A 19834-nucleotide genomic window follows, 5' to 3' on the forward strand; every position below is an offset into this window, starting at 1 on the left:
ATCTAGTGACCAAACAAGCAGACATGACTTAGTCCTTTCTATTCACATGGTGAGTTCTACTGGACAATCTTATTGTAGGAAGTGAGGATTGCCATGGAGAAGCTAATTCATAGCAACTGTAGCACTAAGAGAGCTGCCTGCCATTTTAGTATTTCAACTCAGGCACAAAAAGTTTTAAAAAGTGAAACATGAGTTGATCCTGAGTCAGAAAAGATTGGTGATTTTTTTTGGGTGTTGGTCTCTAGTCCCTTGTCCTATTACACAACCATTTCATATGCCTAGGACCTATCAGCACTAAATCCTTGTGGGGGTGGGATTGTTTCTTTATTTTTCCTAGTTTATATCAAGATCAGGAAGCTGAACTGTGACTATGGCTCCTGTATCATACTCAATTGAGCCAACTCCAGCCCTTGCTTTCACCACTGACCTCATGAAAATGGATGTGTTTAAGTAACTGTTCCTTCTTTGCCCTCTGTGTAGCATATCCTGTCCTGAGCTTAGTTTAGGAACTGCACAGGGCAATCAACTACTTCCTGTTTGTGGCCATTAGGATATCAGAGATGTAACCATGTACAGTACTTACTATATTTCTGCAAAATTCATAGAACATAGGTCTTAGATACTGCAGCCACAAAAAAGTTTTTTTGTTTTTTGAAATCTTTGGGGCATTGCTGGGCTGTGGTTCCACTCCTCCAGCTGTATCCAACTGGTGCCCTTGCACAAACCGAAGGTTTTTTGATTCATTCAAAGACATCTGTTGACAAAGAAAGAGAGAAGCAATTACTGTCAATTCACACACACACCATAACACCCAGCACCCCATGAAAATTGGTTATGGGAGGTCCCCCAACTAGGGATGGGAGATAAATTTCATTCTGTTTGCATTTAATGTTCACACTTCCCAAAACAATACATGACCTGAAACACACCCATTCTTCAAAATCTGCACTTCTCCAAATTTTGCAATGCAGTTCTCCAGCCAAGAAATGTGTACAAAAGTGTATATACTGGGGCAAAGTGTGCACAAATAGCATACAAATGTACATACAAATATACAAATAGCATACAAATATACATATGTGTATATTTGGCAAAATTGCATACAGACATATATAATGAGAAATTCTCTCTAAAATCCTGATCGATTTTCATGAGCACTTTTTGATACATAAAAAAATTCTAACTGAATTTAAGATTGGAAAAATGAGAAATGGGGAGAAAATGGAACTGACTGATTCTCCCATCACTACCCTCAACCTCCTAGAAAAATTTTTTTGTCACACAAATCACCCTCCCCTTCCTCTGTCAGCAGTTGCATTCACCAGATTAGTAGCACTAGGAGGACCAATTGCATGAGTTAGTTATGCCGTCAGTATAAGAGGGTTCTGCAAGGCAAGAAGTGTTTCATATTAAATTCTATTACATATATAGAAGCTTGCAATAAAATAATTGTGTAGTTAGTTTCAATCAGACTCTGCCTTGGCCCCTGCTGCTGTCTTAGAGTTGATGTATCATTGCATGTATGTTCATGTATTTCTGAAAATGATATGGACCTGTTACTCTGCTCTCACTGTACCCTAGTTTCCAGAATTCTTTCCCTTCCTGCCAATACTTCACATCCATGGCAATAAATAAGGCTTTGCCACTTTCCCAAATTCTTCCAGCTCACTCCATTCTTTACCACTATCAGCACAGTTTCTCAAATCCCTCTTTCTCAATCCCCCTCTTATTCTCTCATGACACTTTCAGCTAGCCTCTTGAGCTGTTTTTCAGCCATAATAAATATATTCCCCATTCCATTGCTTGCCCAACTTGATTTTCTGTTTTCTGCCTTATATGTCATTTTCTTCAGCCCTCCTCTTCCATTTTTTCCTCTCTTGGGTTCCTGTTTTTACATTTGCTACTTTTCCTGTCTGTTCTTTCAGCAACCAGCGACCTTATCTATAGATTCTGTAGCGATAGTTTCTCTATCTCCTGGTTTAAATTGCTAACCCCAACCTCCCCAATAGCTCCTCCTCTCCCTACAATTTATGTAAAGTTTTAATCTCAGACAAACTGGTCTCTCTGGCCTTGTTGTTTCTTTAAGCAGTTGAGATGTTTGTGCACATTCTATGAGATCACATCAGTTCAGGCAATTGCTTATCCAAGCCCTTTAACTGAACACAGTGTGACTAGATTTGTTTATCTTCCTAGGAAGAACCAGTATCTATCTGCATTGTTTTGACATGTAATTATTATTTCATTAAAGATTTGCAGAAATTGCTAAAACAGCCTCCCCCTAAAATCCCAGAATTTAATCCGAGTCCTCAGTGTACACACAGGGATTATGCTATGCACACACACTTCTCAAATGAGTAAAGATTTTCTAATGCACTTGAACTTTAGCAACAGGCTTTGCACATGCAACAGTGATGTATTCAGCGATGAAGTGAATAAGAAAGCCCACCTGCGTTTGCACTTGATCTCATGTGCACAATGTAGCTCTGAAGCACTTTGGGTTGGGATGCATATATTCACATACCACCATGTTGTTGTTGATGGAAAGAGAGCAGAATGAAGGGGAAAGTTTGCTTCTGATCCTTCACTCTCCAGACAGAAGACAGGGGTAGGGGCCATTCATTCACATATAGGACAATAGCAGTCTGAATCAGCATTTCATTTAGCTATGCCACACTCTAATTAAGTACAGATGTAATCTGAAGCAGCACTGATACCTGATTTAACCTGTGACTGCAGGCAGACACTAATTTGCCTACTTAGATGCCAAATAGCAATTGTTCTTTTGTCATTTAGGGGGGGGGTTGTTACTATGTTTTAATGACTGGGGTAATAATATGTTATTTCCTATTTTTCTTCTGCGACACATGATATCATACCAGTGTGGTATAGTGGTTACAGTGGTGGCCTAGCACCTGGGAGATTAGGGTTCAAATTGCCCCTTTGCCTTGAAACTCACTAGGTGGCCTTGGGCCAGTCATTACCTCTTAGCATAACCTACCTTACAGAGTTGTTGTGAGGATGAATTGGGGCAGGAGGAAGAATTTGCCCATGTGAAGACCTTCAGGTGGAAACTCTCACACACATGGCTCTTAAATGCAAACTATATGTAGATCTCTGCCAGCAATTCCTTGATCAACTCTGCATCCCCAAATGGCAACCAGAGTTGGAGGCCATACATTTTCTATTACTGGGAAATGATCAGGAGCTCACCAAGTTAGTGGCAAAATATGTTTATCTAGTGTTATGTCGTCGAAATACATTGCAGACCTCTGTTCTTCCTGGAGACCCAGAGGCATGACAATAGTCTGCTCTGCCTCTCATCTTTTGGTAAATGTCTTGTGCCACTGGGAAGGTGATAATTCTGTATTGATATGTTATGGATGTTTCTATGTGATGCCAATAAAAGGTTTGATGATGATGACTGGGGCATGGAAAAGCCATACAAACCACCTTGTGCTCCTTTGAGTAAAGGTGAGATACAGAATAAAAAATTCCTTCCAGTAGCACCTTAGAGACCAACTAAGTTTGTTCTTGGTATGAGCTTTTGTGTGCATGCACACTTCTTCAGATACACTGAAATGGAACCAGTTACAGGTGGGTAGCCGTGTTGGTCTGCCATAGTCGAAACAAAATAGAAAATTCTTTTCTGAAGAAGTGTGCATGCACACGAAAGCTCATACCAAGAACAAACTCAGTTAGTCTCTAAGGTGCTACTGGAAAGAATTTTCTATTTTGTTTCGACTGAAATGGAAGTCACCAAACCCTTAAATATAGTGAGGGAGTGGGGACACACACATACCAAGAACAAACTTAGTTGGTCTCTAAAGTGCTACTGGAAGGAATTTTTTATTTTATTTTGTTTTGACTATGACAGACCAACACGGCTACCTAACTGTAACTGGTGAGATATAGATGCAATGAAACAAACAATCAAGATAGACAGGCAGATGGAGAGGCAGAACTGCTGTTCACATCATGCCAAACCAGGATTTCTTGTTATGTGTGAATTACCCTGAAAATAAACTCAGAGTGAGGAATTTGCATGTGTAAGTTTCTAAAAAGTACTTGGTTGAGAAGAGGGTGGGAAGGAATAGCTTGTCAACAGATTTCTTTTTAGAATTCTGCTTTTATTTTTAACATAATGATATATCATATGAAAAATGAGTCCCAACTGATTCCTCTCTCTCATTTAAGAAAACAGTATGTTTCGGATTGAAGCATATGTCTCAAAATGGGGTATTTTTTTTCCTTACACAAACTGCATAGCAGTGTGTGTGTGTGTGTGTGTAACTTATCTACAGTGGTACCTTGGGTTATAGACGCTTCAGGTTACAGACTCCGCTAACGCAGAAATAGTACCTTGGGTTAAGAACTTTGCTTCAGGATAAGAACAGAAATCGCGTGGCAGTGGTGCGGTGGCAGCGGGAGGCCCCATTAGCTAAAGTGGTACCTCAGGTTAAGAACAGTTTGAGGTTAAGAACGGACCTCCAGAACGAATTAAGTTCTTAACCCAAGGTACCACTGTACTTTAATGTTTAATTTCCTTTCAAATATCCTAGCACTGTGAAAGTAAGCATCAGGAGACAAATGGCATTTTTAAGGGAGCATTGCGGCCAGCTTATAGGAAGAGGGTTTTGTTTTTGTTTTTTTAATCAGGGAGGAGGGGATTAAAAAGGGGGGAAATTTTCCACATCTGCCTTTCAGTGCACATCACTGTGAACTGCTGATATGCATACAGTACAACTATTGATGCACACCAGTCTAACCCTGCCCCATCTGAGGCAGCAAGAGTAGAATCATCCCCCTTTGTCTTCGTGCTTACATATCTTTGTATATTCGGCATATGCATGAAATAAATGCCTCTTGGTAAGTGTTTGGTGTGTTCAGTACTGATCATATTTGGGAGCCTCCCTGTATATTCACAAAAGGACCTTATGTTAAAGATGCAAGCTAAGCTCTGAATGTCAAAAGTATGCACTCCATGTTTGAAATGGTGTGCATTGTGAGTTAAATATATATCCCTGTTAACCATATTTCTTTGGTTATTTATATTCTAGAAAAGAAAGTTCTCACTAGCATATATATATAATACACACACACACACACACACACATATATGAATGAATATAAAAAATAGGGGGGAGTGGACTGAGAGCTGTCAGAAGGGTTTTTTAAATAAAAAAATATACAGATAGTTGGGTATTGACTGGCTTTTTAACACACACTCCTCTAATTCTAATTCTTAATTAGAATGCCATAGCTAATTAATAAGTTTTTTCCAATTATAAATTAACTTAGGATCAGAACTCTGGCTTTGCATGTAATTTCCTATAATCGCTAAAGCTACTGCAAAAACATGTCTCCTACCAACCGTAACTTTTTTTTTTATTTAACACAGACAGACAAGTTCTCACTGGGTTTAAATTTTGCAGCAAATTATCTCTGTTGGGATTTATGGAAGAATTTTCTTTTCTTTTCTTTTTTAATCGCAAATGTTTTCTTCTTGCGCCACCCCCACCCCCACTTTCCGCAACCTTTTTCAATCTTAAACAAAATAGGCTACTGAATGGACGATTTCTTTTTGAGATTATTTTTTTTAAAGAAGAGAATTCATCTTAATGTTTTAATGTTATTACAGAGAAGGAAGAAAGAGAGCAGGTGATAATTCGTGTCCCCCCCCCTTCATAACCGTTATCACCTTTTCATGGTTTCTTCAAAAATGATTTGGGAGGTGCCCTCATGGTGTTCATTTATAGAATCTTAACTGGAGAGACACTTATCTCTTTAGTAATGAACCAGTATAATTAAAGGTGGGAATGTGGAAGAGTTCAGGCTCTGGCAACATGTCACATAGTTGGCTGCTGCAATTCCTCCGTGGTTTATCAAAGACTACTCCTTTAATATGGAGATTACACTTATGTACTTGTCTGAACTTGAAAGGCATTTGCCTAATTTACTTATTAATGAGATGTAAATCTATTTGTACGGCACGTCACAAGTTTCCTGAAATCGCTGCTACTTAACTGGCGATAAACCCTATGATTTAAACGAAAAATAATACATTTAGCTTCCACATTCATTCTGTTAAAAATTGATATAGTCTATGTTAAATTTATTAATATTGCTTGCTGTCATTCAGTTTGCAGCTCTTACTGAAATATGACTTGACAGCGGCCGCATTAAAGATGTATGCCATTGTATTCAACAAAGATTAATGAAGCCCGGTAAAAATAGCTGTAAAAGAGAAAGTGATCCGAATGTAAAATCAGTGAATTAAATGAGGCCTTGCATACCATTTGTTAATATGCATGAGGAGGGAGGCAGCGAATGAAAATGTCTCCCCGCAAAGTTCATTTGGGAATGTTTCAATATTGTCTGAATACCACCAAACTACTGAACAGCAGCTTAATAGAGACCCATGTTCCACTAAGGTCTGTCCAGGTGCCCTATGAAACAGAGGCAAACACACACACACACCAGATTTGCTTCCAAACAGAATTGGAGATATGCAATCTAAATAACATGATCCATACCAAAGGAAATCCATCTAATATACATACGAGCATAGATGTGTCTTCTCTGCCTCCCAGACTTCTCAGGCTGTCTATAAGTGTTGGCTTTCAGTAATAAAGCTACTAGTGATATGGAGCTTTAATGTTATATATGTCTCTTTTATGGAAGAATTGTATGAAGTAATACTTAGAGCGATTAGATGCCAAGGATTTATAAAAGGTTAATATGTCTGTCTGTCTTGGCTGTCATACCTTTTCATACACTGAGATCTATGAAGTGATTTTTCTTTTTCTTTTTTTGCAGAGTTCCTTAGGATATTCTGCCGCCGCCCCCCCTTCCCAGATGCTGATTTATTTCAACATGGTTCATTATCAAATGCTGCTGAATTTATAACCTAACAGGTTAAGAGTTCCAAATAAATTAGCAAGAACATAAAATACTATACAGTAATCACAGGGTAAACATAGCATATTTATCAATCAAGATGCAGGGTGTTTGTACAGGGCTTGAGCTACTACTGGCAGTCTTGCTTAAAGATTTGAATATTTTCTGCAAGGTCAAAGGTGCCTCACAATAGGCCATGTTGAAAGTCCCCCTCCTTTTCTTTTTCTTTAGGGATTATTTTTAATTTGGCTAGGTAGATCTTCAGCAGCAAAGTCATAATGCACCAGAAAAGATTGTCAGCTTGGAGGCAATTTGGAGGTATAATATGCACACATGCAGTATGAAGCCTTGTAGAAAAGCTCTGCCTAAAGCATAAATTGTCCCAAAAGGATGAAAACCAGTGTTTAAATTCAGAACAATTTAGATGGATTTTTTGTTCTGAGTCTCAGCTTATGTCACCACCAGATCTTAGCACTGGAATTCATAGCCATGTTTTGTGTTTGCCATATTGTAAATTATTATTTCACACTATGCACCAACACACAATGCTCAGGTGTTGCTCGCTCCCAAGGGACTCAACAGTTCTGGGATTGTTGACACAATCTATTAAAAAAAACACAACAACTTTGGATTAGGGTGGGGTGGTCTGTCTCTGTTATTGGCAATCTAAGTTATTGTGTATATCTGAAATTAAATATATTTAAGGCTAGTTGCCCACACAAGGAAGTGTTGACTCTTCTGCGTTAGTGGAAATTGTGACGTTTACTCAGGGCAAACGGAGTCATATTCGCACATAGGTTTATTTGGGGTGTAAGGGATGTAATTGAGCGATGCACAATTTATTTCACCATACCCAACATAGCACGACTTCTGTACATCAAAGTGCATTTAAAAACAAACTATTTTCATTGCACTGAAGTTAATGGGAAAGAGAGTCCAATCCTAAGGGACTGTTTGTTTTGCCAGAGCACCAGCACCAGAAATGGTTTCTTCTCTTGTAGATGGGGCTGCCAAGCGCTGCAGCAGGGATGTGTTTATATAACTTTAAATGTTCCAAGGCACCACACAAGGTTGTGACTGTTCCCAGTAGTAAATGGTGGGCTAAGCCACTGCTGCACAGCTAACCTCTAGTCATTTGGGTCACTGCTGCTTAGCAGGAGGTAGAGCAGTAGAGAGGTGAGCTGATGCGTCTTCCCTTTCCTACTCTTGAGCAAAACTAGAGTTATGCTGACCACAGCAAGTAGAAGAGGGAGTATAAGAGAAGTGGAAGAACCTTAGCAGTCTCATTTCCAGAGGAACATTGGAAGCCCTCTGCCCAACACCCTCCAAAGCAACTTTTGATACAGGTGTACCACACAGGAGTAGCTCAATAGCTTCTGTGGTGCTGAGATAGATGCACTTTTCCTCTTGAGCACCCAGGAAATTGTGGTTCCAATTCTAAGTATAAACACCTCAAATAACTGGTCTGTACCTACTTTTGCATTGACTCTAGTGGTTTGTGGGTTGATTTGTATTGCTGGAGCTAGGAGAGCTAGATTTCAACCTTTTCTGTAGTCAACCATTACACAGCCTAGCTTGTGTGGGCTTTCAGAGGACCAGCAACACACAATTTTAGGGGTTGAACCCAAAAAACAGTTTTGAGAATACTGAGTGCACTACCTCTTAAAAACAAACAAACAACCCAAAACTTGCCTACCATGATATTGCTGAAAAGCCATCAGTCCAAATTAAAATATGTAATTGCAAAGTGAGCAATTTATTGCTGCTTTTGGGAGAAATAACCAGTGCCACTGATGCTGTTGCTCCTACCTCCCATTCTCTTCTGAGTCTAATGCATCTTACTGCTAGTGGAGTGCATGAGAGGCTTTAGTATATAACATACTAAATGTGTAAAATACTAATAGTTCCCCTTGAACTCGCCACCTTGTTAATCAGTACTCTTTCAGCATTAACACCTTCTGTTACTTTAATTCTTTAACATTTTGGTCCCTTATGCTCAGTGCAATGCATCTTTCCTGAGAACTGGCTGGTTTCCAGTTGTCAAGTTGCTTTTCTCTAGCTTTCTAAGATGTCCATCTGGGCAATCAGAGGTAGGGAGGCAGGCTAATTTCTTAGTAACATACTGCCAGATAGCATTTGGAAGGAATAAGATAGCAGAGAAAAATAGAACGCTGGCAAGAACCAGAGCTGTCAAATTGCCTGTAAAAGAGCAGACAGGGTTGGCATAATTTTATCCACATTTTAAGATCAGAAGCATTTTGAGCCATTAATTGAGGAAAACAGATTCCGACAAGAAAACAATGAAGAACTAAGTCAACATGGTCTCCTTTGTTGGAATGCATAGATATTTTCTTTTTTTAATAAGAAGAAGAAGTGGAAGCACTTTTTAAATCCCCAGCAACTAGAAATATGAGTTTATGCCCCTTGCTAGGGCTGGATTGATTATCATGCTTAGTATACTATACAATAAGAACAAAATTTATGACTCCACTGCACTGCTCAGTTGCAAGAAACTATAACACTGGCATGTTGACCATCATAAGGATCACAATGACAAGATACTCCCATCTTAGCTCTTTGTGTAAGAATATGTATATGAGACTGCCTCTAGTATCGCTTTGAATTCCCTCTGAGAAAACTGTTCCTAGTTCTTCTGGCACTTGGAAATTGATTTCCTCTAGAATTTTGGAGTCAACAACACATTTTGCAGATCCAGTAATACGCAGAGGGATTCCCTGTGCATCCATATTTCGTGCATGTGTAGAATTTAAGAAACTGAAGCAAATTGTTATGCATGAGCATTTGATCGAACTTTCGCAGCACTCTGAAGTACATACTGTTGGTGATGTTTAGCATGACTATTTCACCAGGAGTTTTAATACAGAAATTTATATACTGCTTAATGTTCAGAATTTCTAAGCGGTGAAGTCTATGGCACAATTGCTTTGTGTTGCACAGGACATTGTGCTGCCAAATATGTTGAAACTCTAAAATATTGTGAGAACACCAATGATCACTGATACAGCATGAGAATATCAGACATTTCCTTGATGGTTATGTGACAGGTTCAGCTGAAACACTAAGGATTTTAGAAGAGGGCCTTCTCAGTAGTGGTGCCCACCCTGTGGAATGCCCTCCCATCAGATATCAAAGAAATAAACAACTATCTGACATTTAGATGTCACCTGAAGGCAGCCCTGTTTAGGGGTGATTTTAATGACTGATGTTTTAATGTATTTTTAATCTTTTGTTGGAAGCTGCCCAGATTGACTGGAGAAACCCAGCCAGATGGGCAGAGTAGAAATAAATAAATAAATAAATAAATAGTAGTAGTAGTAGTAGTATTAGATTGTCAGAATGTTCAAAGTAATATTTGGCATTTTCCTAGAATCACAGTACTCAGCCATTATTTCCATTAATGCCTAATTTCAGGAACAGCAGTGTTACTAATTGTCTCTGCATGCTTGTTTCAAGCTGGTAGAGGAGAAACACAGTTTATGGCACGAAGACGGATGCTGCAAGGCAGAAGGTCAAAGTCATGATTTGTTGTGCTCCTCATATTATCCTCTAATGCTATCAGCATAAGTTACCTGAATTTGGGAAGATAATAATTTTGAATCTGGGTAGTTCTTTCCATAAGCCCTATAACTCTTTCATTAGGTGAACCATGACTCATTAATAAGATGGTGAAAAACTTCAAAAACAAAAATTAACAGGATAATAGAAGAGGTGGGAAGAGATATATAAGTTGCTCTGCATACCATTGTGAGGACAATTTCGCTCCACTTCTGTCAATGGTGGCTTTTTCATTTCTATGACGATGAGGGTTGCTGCAACTTAAGGTTCCTTTGTGGGTTCCATCCCTTTTTAAGTCTCTCTAAGCCAGCAATCCCTTGTGTTAAACAGTAGTAGAGGCTAACAAAAGGACGAGAAGGGGGAACAGTCATCATTGTATCAAGGTGAAATATGTGGCACTGATGCAGGAAGGGGAAAAATTGAGCATCAAATTACTATGGCAATGACTGAGAAATGAAATAGCTATAGAAAGAGAGTCAGCGGGACTGCAAATTGGCACATGAGTTCTCAGTACCGATTTTACTGGTAGAAAGCCAAATTCAGAGTGCCCTCCATCATCCCCCTGTAGCATTTTATAGTCACTAATGACATTTTATTGCTCAAGGAGTCATTCAGCCATATATAGGTGGGAATTTTCCTTGACTTATTTTACTGTATCTCTGGTCTGATCTGGTGTGGAGTCAGTCTTTTAGCTTCTGAAACTTCTGTAGAAGGTGTTATGAGCTGTAAAGGAAGTGAAGTGGCCAGAGGCTTTGATTTCTTATGGTTAAATAATAATAATACATGGCACTTGGCTTCTTCAGAGCTTATGCCTTTTATAGCCTAGTGTTTACCTAAGAAATCATGAACAATCAGTTTAAGAGACTGTGCAAAACATGCCAACTGAACAAATTTTCATATTCTTGATGGTACAGTGGCCACAACCTTTGGGCCATTATTAGAAGCAATAATACCAAGGTTGAAGGAACAAGTGAACAAGCTGCTTTGAAATCTGGCACAGGTTGCCTCCAATGTATGCTTTTCTAATATTTTAACTTTGAATAATCCCTTTTTGTCACTCTAAGAAAGCTTGCATTTTAGATTGCTGTACATTTTTTTAAAAAAAAAAACCAACGACATTAAGCAACCAGGAAATGAAAATTTGGTGGTCTGATTATCCAATTACACAATTTGTAGAATTGTGCTTTGTATGGTTAATGTATTCCAGCTGCAAATATCAAGGGGTTTTTTGTTTTTTGTTTTAGGATTTAATTTCTTTTTTACTTGGAGAAAAATGAGATGGTGGTAAAAGGATAGCTGGAGCACACAGGGATGACTTACCTAAAAAGAAGTTATGGGGATTTAGGAGACTAGAAGCCATTGGGTCATTTTCACATTTAGAAGATCATACAGCCCAATAAGTATTCCCTGAGGAATTTGAAATACACAGTTGCCTGGTTCACACATAATGCTAGGTCACGGTTTGTTTATCCTAACTATTATTAGTTTGAATGAGTGAACCAAGCCCTGAAGAATGTGATTTTTTTGCGGGTGGGCGGCGGCATAAATCACAACATGAAGTCATGGTTTATTGTTGATTTATGAATTATGGCTTGTTTTAGTAATGGCTTGGCATTATGTCTGAACCCAACAGTCTTGCTTAACCCATGGTTTGTTTGGTCATTCCACCACTGATGTTCATTTTAAGATACAGAAGCACAAGGCAAGAGCAATTGGAAAAGAAATCAAGCTTTGGAGAAACAAGCCTTGTCTATGAGACAACTCATTGTTTATTACACAAACTATGGCTTAGTGTCATGTGCGGGTGCGGGTGCAGCTGCTATTATATAGCTGGTGCATTCCAACTCTATATGCAGAAACTGAGTACCATGTATGAATCAACTGCACTGGATGTGCAAATGTACAAATAGGCCATGTGACTAAAAAGAGATGGGATTCTGCAAAAGAGGTGGATGCCTAGAAAAAGTACTAAAGCCAAGGGTTGTGATGTTCCCTTTTGGGCTATTGTGTTGCACACAGATAAGCCAAAATCTTCCACCTCACCCTATGGCTCACTGCTTTATGGCTCATCATATGAATAACCTGAGCCTTACCAGTCATGGGCTAAATGCTATTGCCACTATTACAGATGGGTCTTGAACTAGAAGAGAGAGAAAGGGAAAAGCTGGCAAAGAAAAATATACATCCCTCCCCTCTAGAGAGGTGAATGTTGCTATAGGTATAGCCTTCCCTAATGGATCCAGAAGTCCCAAGTTACTTGCATGAAGGGAGCAAAGGAGAAAATGAAGACTGCAATGAGACTTATGACTGCTTTAATTTTGCCCCTACAGTATAAAATGGAACCATTTAAAAATTACTCTCTAAACCCTGCATAGGAGAGCAATAAAACTAGTTTTCACACTTTCCCTTCTAAGTGTTTTAGTCTGAATGCATGAGCCTCTGGCAAACACTGGAACATCAGAGCATCGCATCATTTTTCATTTTGTTGTTACTGTGGTAGTGGTGCTGGGTTTTTTATATATATATATAATGTTTTGCTTCAGGAGGTTATCATTGCAGAATGCATCATCCAAGCAGAGCTGTTGTTGTCTGTGCTAAACCATGAACGTGCAACCATAGTTACCTCTTCTGTTTATTTTGTTCCAGCAATTTCATTAATTGTAAACCTGTTCACTGTTTGCTAGTGAGCTATCACTGTGTGTTGTTTACTAATAGCTTTAGCTCTGAGGATTTCTGGGTACACATGAAGGGTCTTCTGATAGAAATGATGTGTGTGTGGCGGGGGGGGGGGATCTTCCAGGGAGAAAAAAAAAGCAATGCAATTTTTCAATATGTGGCACATTTACTATAAATAGTGGGAATCCGTCAACTCAACTAAGCATTTCATGGGAACCTCCATATCAAAGGAGACCATTTGGAAAACAGCCTTTGTCTTAAATGTGTCTGTAGACAGTGCATTTGTTGGTTTTTGAGTAAATCCAAGCCTATTTATAAGCTCATCTGTTACATGAAGGGGATATGGAAATAGCTCCCTGTTGCATGAAAATTATCTATACTCTACTAGAGACAATACACTTAGCCTACTGAAAGTAATAGAGTGAAGTCAGCTTCATAGTTTATTTTAATGGGCAAAGGCTCTGCACATCATAATATCAAATAAACTCCCCGGAAAACATCATCCTCGTATAATTGTATTATACAAGAGGAGTGTCACTTTTTCTTTGGAAGAGCACCATTACACTTTTATGATATACGTTAAGGGGAAACTAGATGGTACCATTGATTCCTGCAGTAGCATTTTTACATCAAAAGACCTATGTCTGCCGTCCAGGTCACTGATATCACAAATGAAGGGAATTTAATGGTCTAAGTTTGGTCTCCTGAGAACAACAGAATAGTTAGTACCACCATAAAGTCTGACAATGTAGCCCCTTTGGCAGGTTTTTGTTGATAATAGGCTTGAACTGCAATCTTTTTGCCTTGGTATAAGGGGATCTTTTACAGGAGGCTTGAGATGCATTAGGGGAATAAAGCAGGGGTAGGAAAAGCTGCTGAGTACATGGCTGCTTTTCACCTGCACCATACCTAGGGTAAGGTTAATGCAGTAGTATCCATGTGAAAACTGCCTCACCCTCGCATTAAAAGGAGCTTATCATTAGGGATTACTGAGCGGCTGCACCAGCTGCAAGTCTTTACTTAAAGACTTAAAGGTAAAGCTCTTTCCATTCCCTATCCAATGACATTTGCAGCTCACTATAATTTATTGAATATCTTCCAAAGAGCAAACACAGGATTTCTCCTGGCACTGTTTTAGTTGGGTTGTAAACATTTGCCATTTACCAAGAAAGGGGAAGGGGGTGGAGGGACACATTAACACTTTTGCAAAACACGGTGTAATATTTTGAACCTACCTTTTGAACCTTAAGCTGATTCCTGTTTCTTCGAGTCCAGCCTGAACATTATTTAAAAGTCAAAGTCTTATAGTAGCTTTGCTATGAAAGTCCTGTGTCTCCCTCCCCAAAAAAGTGGCCATTGTTTTTGCTTTGGCTGACACCCTAAAATGGCAAAAGTATGAAAATTTTAAACTTTTTGCAGATGAGACAATTTTTTAACACCTACTGTATTTCATAGCCACATTCTCTATGTCTCAGAATCCTTGAAAAGAATCCAAAGAGAATTTAGTGAGGTTATCTTCATTTATTAAGGCTGCCAATTTATTGATGAAGATGATAAAAAAAATAGTTAAAGAAGGCAAATTACATGCCTGGTGATGAAACATTTTCTTCGCCTTCCGGGTAACATGCATGCAAATTATATTAATAGGCTATAATTATGTAAACTTTATTATGTGTGTTAAAGATAACATTAAAATTATAAGACAAATGACACTTAATCACCAAAGGAGGATAATGACAAAAAAGTCAGCAAAATGAATGGGCATCATAAAGATTGTTGTGCTTCTTTGCACAATGACCCTTTATATTATAATAAAATAAAATAATAATAATGAATAATGTTCCACACACTATGTTTCACCTTCAAATCACTCTACAAACATTGTCTGATTATTATACAAGCATTTGGGTTCAATCAGTCTGTGCAAATTTGTGCACTGTGCGTAAGACCTTTCCCCAGTCAAACACCCAAATTGCGTTTCTTTCTTCTTCCATTTTATACTGTATGATGCTAGATTTAACAAGTGAGCAAAAATGAATGATTGCAATATGAAATACAGAGGACTGTGGTGAAATTAATGGTACCTTTCCCCCCCAGAATGAAGAACTTTAAGGGGAAACTTGGAGGAAATGCCATCTGGGTTATTCTAAATACTAACTATGATATTTGCTAAATATTATAGAAGGGTTTTCTCAGTTGTTTATGGTTGTTAAATCAATAGCACCCACCCTCACCAGTTACTGGTGATCTCTGATGTGAGTCCCAATGCCTCCACCAATTCAGCTGCAACCCCACATGTTGCTGCTTCAGAAAAGCCAGAAAGCCCATAAAGAGGGTAGGTAGGGAAGCATATGAGAACACAGAGGGGGAAGGTGAGAGGGGAGAATGACCACTAGCCATGCCCTTTAAGGCTCACATTGCATCTCTAAAGCTATTGAGAATGGGACAGCTTTGTGCTGGCAAGGATTTACCATTGCTTATAAATAGGACCATTCTGCAACTATGCTGGGCTGGTCACTGAGTGCATGCTCAGATGGAAGACTCAGAACATCTTCATTGTAGACCTGCCAAATGCAAGCTTTTTAAGGATAATCCTTTCAGCTCTGCCTTGCTTGCTTTGCAACAGAGGAGCATGCAAAACAGCAACAAAAGGAAATTGTTTCACAGGGCTACTAGTCACATGAAATTTAAGCATCTTGGTCACATCTGCATGCCCCAGATCCACTTGTACAGATGGATGCATGCACCATAACGCTGCCACTAGCTAATTTACATCTGTTGCAATGGTTGCATCGATTAGCTCGTGTTAAAAGAGCACATTTTAGTGTGTGTGTGTGTAGATTCCATCTTCTAACATTATTTTTAACTAGAAAAAAATCAAAATTGCAGTTAATCTCATGCAATGCTTAATCTCTAAAATGAGAGCTAGCAGATTTCAAACCTGCCTGGATTCTCATCTTCTACCCTATAAATTCTCACAGATGTGTGTAATCTGCTTTTGAAGGAACAGCACTCTGCAATTGCTCCAAGGCACTTTTTTCTGTTATCATTTCACATATTCCAGATTTCTTCCATTGCGCTAATATCTAATGAAGCCCTGGTCTTGTTGCATAGCATGCACTGGTCCCCACATGAACTCTCCTAGATGATAGCGACATTCATAGAGGTTTTTGTAAAATGTACATCATGCACACCACTACAGCCACTGTCTCAACCCCCTTGCCCCAAAGGGGGATATTAGTACAGAATGCAGCATCCTCACACTAGAGCATTCTCTCAACCTTGGGATGGCATGGCATGGGTTCAAGGCACAGGACGAGTGGGCCTGAGATTCTGGAGAACGAGAGGGAGCAGAAAAGCTGAGACGTAGAGGGAAATGATGAAGTCAGGTCCCAGGCCTCAGAGGGCTAATCTGGCCAAAGACTCCCACCAGGGACAGGCTGCTTTTTTTGTTTGAGTTTATAACTTTATTCTAACATGACTCCTGCCCCAGGCCTCAGACAAGCTCTGGATAGAGCTTTCGGTCCATCCGTCCCCCCCCAAAAACACCCATTATTACCAAATGTGCAGGCTATAAAACATTCAGCAATACTGGAATATGACATCATAGAATTGTGGAGGGCTTTCCTTATTCAAACCCTTGATGCAAATGTGATAGGCCATGGGAGGGAAAGAAGCATATTTTGAAAATCTTGTTTAATATCACAAACGTGTATGGGAATTGTCAGGGTAAACCACAGTGTTGCTCATGAGTAACAACAGAGTCCTCTTGCACTAAAGATTACTTTATTGTGCATAACTATTTACAGTGCAGAGCTAGCTAAAAACATGACCGCTCAGTCATTTGCAGAATCCGGAAGTGCCCCTCTCCTGTTTCCCGCCCAGCACCAAAGCCTTGGCACCCTGAAACGACGTCTTCTGTGTCCCCTGACCCCCCGATGCTATGCTGGCGCCGGAATCTGCAACTCCCCCTCTGATCGCCTCTGGCTGGCGTTGCTGGGTCTCTCCCCAGCATCCCTGACCCTCGACTCCTCCTCCTCTTCCGCGGGAGAGAGCTCTGGTGATGGGTTTTGAGAGGAGTCAGATGACAGCAGTGACTGGGGCTCCCTGTACCTGAGCAAGACCTCCTCTCGAGGAGGTTCCCTACCCTGATCCTTCCCACTAGTAGGATCACTTTCCCCGCTCTCCCCGCGAGGAGTACTCCCGCCTGGGCTCTCCTTGCGAGGAGAAGGCAAATCCCTGACAGGAATCTTGCAGAGCAATGCTAAATATTTCTCGTCCATCATTAGCACATTTGGCTTGAATGGTGGTGGTGGTGGGGAATCTTGCTGACCTTAATCCCACCTGAATCATAGTTAATAATAGTACATGAAGGTCATTTTCCTGTCAGGCAGGTGTGAAATATTCTGGCTCTTTGCCATTCAGCAAGTCATCTGGCGAAAACTTAAATGTTTAGACATCTTCATATTCTTTAATGGTACAACATTTAGTTGGGCAGGATGAAAGTGACAGAGCTGAATCTTCACAAACAGAAAAAGGTTACCTCTTTTCTTCTATTAGGCCCAAGACAGTGGAGCAGCAAATTGTACCCTCCCCCCCCCCCATCCCCAAAGTCAAGCATCTGGGGCAGCTGAGAAATCCCACAAAACAGCTCAATGACCTTCCTTGCCATTATTTATTGTCCATCATAATAATCACAATATTTTTTAAAAAATTAAAAATGTGGTGCCTTTTCATGATAGCCAAACCAGCCGCCTCCCTCTCCCTACTGGTAGGGCTGGCCCTGACTAGACCACTTCGGTTTGCAGCCCCGATGAATGCCTGACTAGCCTTCCTTGATCCCAGGATATTAATCATTATGAATGATTCCCAATGCAGAAAACCATATTGCTGTCTATTTCCCATATGCAAAACATAAATTGTTAATGGGTTTACTGTCCAAAACACTGCTCCAGCTCTATTATGTATGTATGCACTGAAGCTGTGAGAGTGATTTGCTAATCTGGAGGCTGTGGTAAATATTTCTTTGTGTCAGTCTTTCATCTGCATTCCTAAACTTCATAACAAAACTTCAAGGAGCGGGGGAGAAAGAAACTATTAGCTGCGAATTAGACATTCTCAGGGAAGCCTAGAATTATTTTTCAGGACAGAGGGCTCAATTTCTCAATCTCAGGTGTATGATTAAAATCAATTAAATCACTCTTCCAATGTCAGCGTCAAGATTCTCCTGACAAATGAAATTATGCGAGAAAAGTGTTCTCTTCACTCTTCAACCCTTTCTCAGTATCGCTCACATCCACAAATGAGATCAAAATTTTCAGCTCAGGGATTTCAGAGATATTTTCCATAAGAACATGAAAAATCCCAGGAACCCTATGTAAGTAGACTTTATAGTCTCTAGTGGCAAGATTTTGATGGCCTCTGTATGGTTGGATATATTCATGACTAACAAAAATGAAAAAATTACTGAGCAAAATTTAACCATTTGGACACCACACTTGATTCTCCCCCCCCCCACAATAAATTAAAGTTTCAAATGTAGCAGTATGTACTGTGCTACAAGGGTACACGAGGTAACCTTTGCGTTTCTCTTTTTATTCACAGAGATGTCCCTGATGACATTCTCTTATTGAAAAACTGAATTTTATCAGTCTCCTTCAGTTGCTTCCGAGATATAAGGACAGAAAGCAGGCAGACTCAGCTACAAATGACCACATCATTTCCTGGGGCCTTGAAGGGTTAATAGTAATTTACAGTAGCATTCATCAGAATAAAACCATATATTGTGCGCGCTCTCTCTCTCTCTCTCTTTGTCTGTGCAGGAAATATAATTGTTAAAGCACAGATATATCTCATTTCCAGAAGTGCTTTCATGTGCCTGGACTATAATACTGGCAAATTATTTACCTCTTAATTTGTTAAACCATGGATTTAAGCTTACATTTTGCCCATGAGACTTGCTGTATATATTATTTGCTGGTTTGCTTTCACTCTGTTTTCTTTAGAGACATAAACAAATGTTTTCTGCATTTCAGAAGTTTTCCTATTCCCTATACTTTTTCCTCCACACGCTTTGGGGCAGCAGCATTACACACAGTATTTTGAAATATATTGTTTTGGTTCTTTTGAAGGAAAACAGCCTAAATTCTACAACAGGAAGAAAAAGAACAACATTTGGGGGTGGGGAAATATGATCTGGGGGGGGAGAGAGAGAGAGAGAGAGAGAGAGAGAGGTAGCTCAGTGACAGAGCACATGTGCACATGTGTTGCATGCAGAATACAGTGGTACCCCGCTAGACGAATGCCTCGCAAGACGAAAAACTCGCTAGACGAAGGCATTCGTCTAGCGGAAGGCTGCCCCGCAAGACGAAAAAGTCTATGGGGCTGCCTCGCAAGACGAAAAATTTTCGTCTTTTTTTTTTTTTGCGGAGCGCGGCTGTCATTGCCGCTCCGCAAGACGAAAAACCCGCTAGACGAAAATTTTCGCAGAACGAATTATTTTCGTCTAGCGGGGCACCACTGTATCCCCCATTCAAGACCTGGCATTTCTAGGTCGGGCTAGGAATGCATTTCCAATGCTGACATGTAGCTGCTGAATAAGAGCCTTGTTTGCAGCCAGGAGAGTGAGGAAGCAACATACCCTGATACCTGGCATGTAGCCACATGCAGGGATCAGTGTGGAAGT

General features: G+C 39.8%; 1 long non-coding RNA gene across 2 annotated transcripts in view; it reads left to right on the forward strand.

Moving 5' to 3' along the window:
* Positions 1–18932, forward strand: part of LOC117046885 — a 20996-nt gene extending 2064 nt beyond the window's left edge. For both annotated transcript variants that reach the window (XR_004426633.1, XR_004426634.1), the window contains exon 3: positions 18754–18932. This is a non-coding gene — a long non-coding RNA (uncharacterized LOC117046885). The remainder of the gene's footprint in view (positions 1–18753) is intronic.
* The last annotated feature ends 902 nt before the right edge of the window (positions 18933–19834 follow it).

This window comes from Lacerta agilis, chromosome 5, assembly GCF_009819535.1.
Source record: "Lacerta agilis isolate rLacAgi1 chromosome 5, rLacAgi1.pri, whole genome shotgun sequence".
Classification (NCBI taxonomy): Eukaryota; Metazoa; Chordata; class Lepidosauria; order Squamata; family Lacertidae; genus Lacerta; species Lacerta agilis.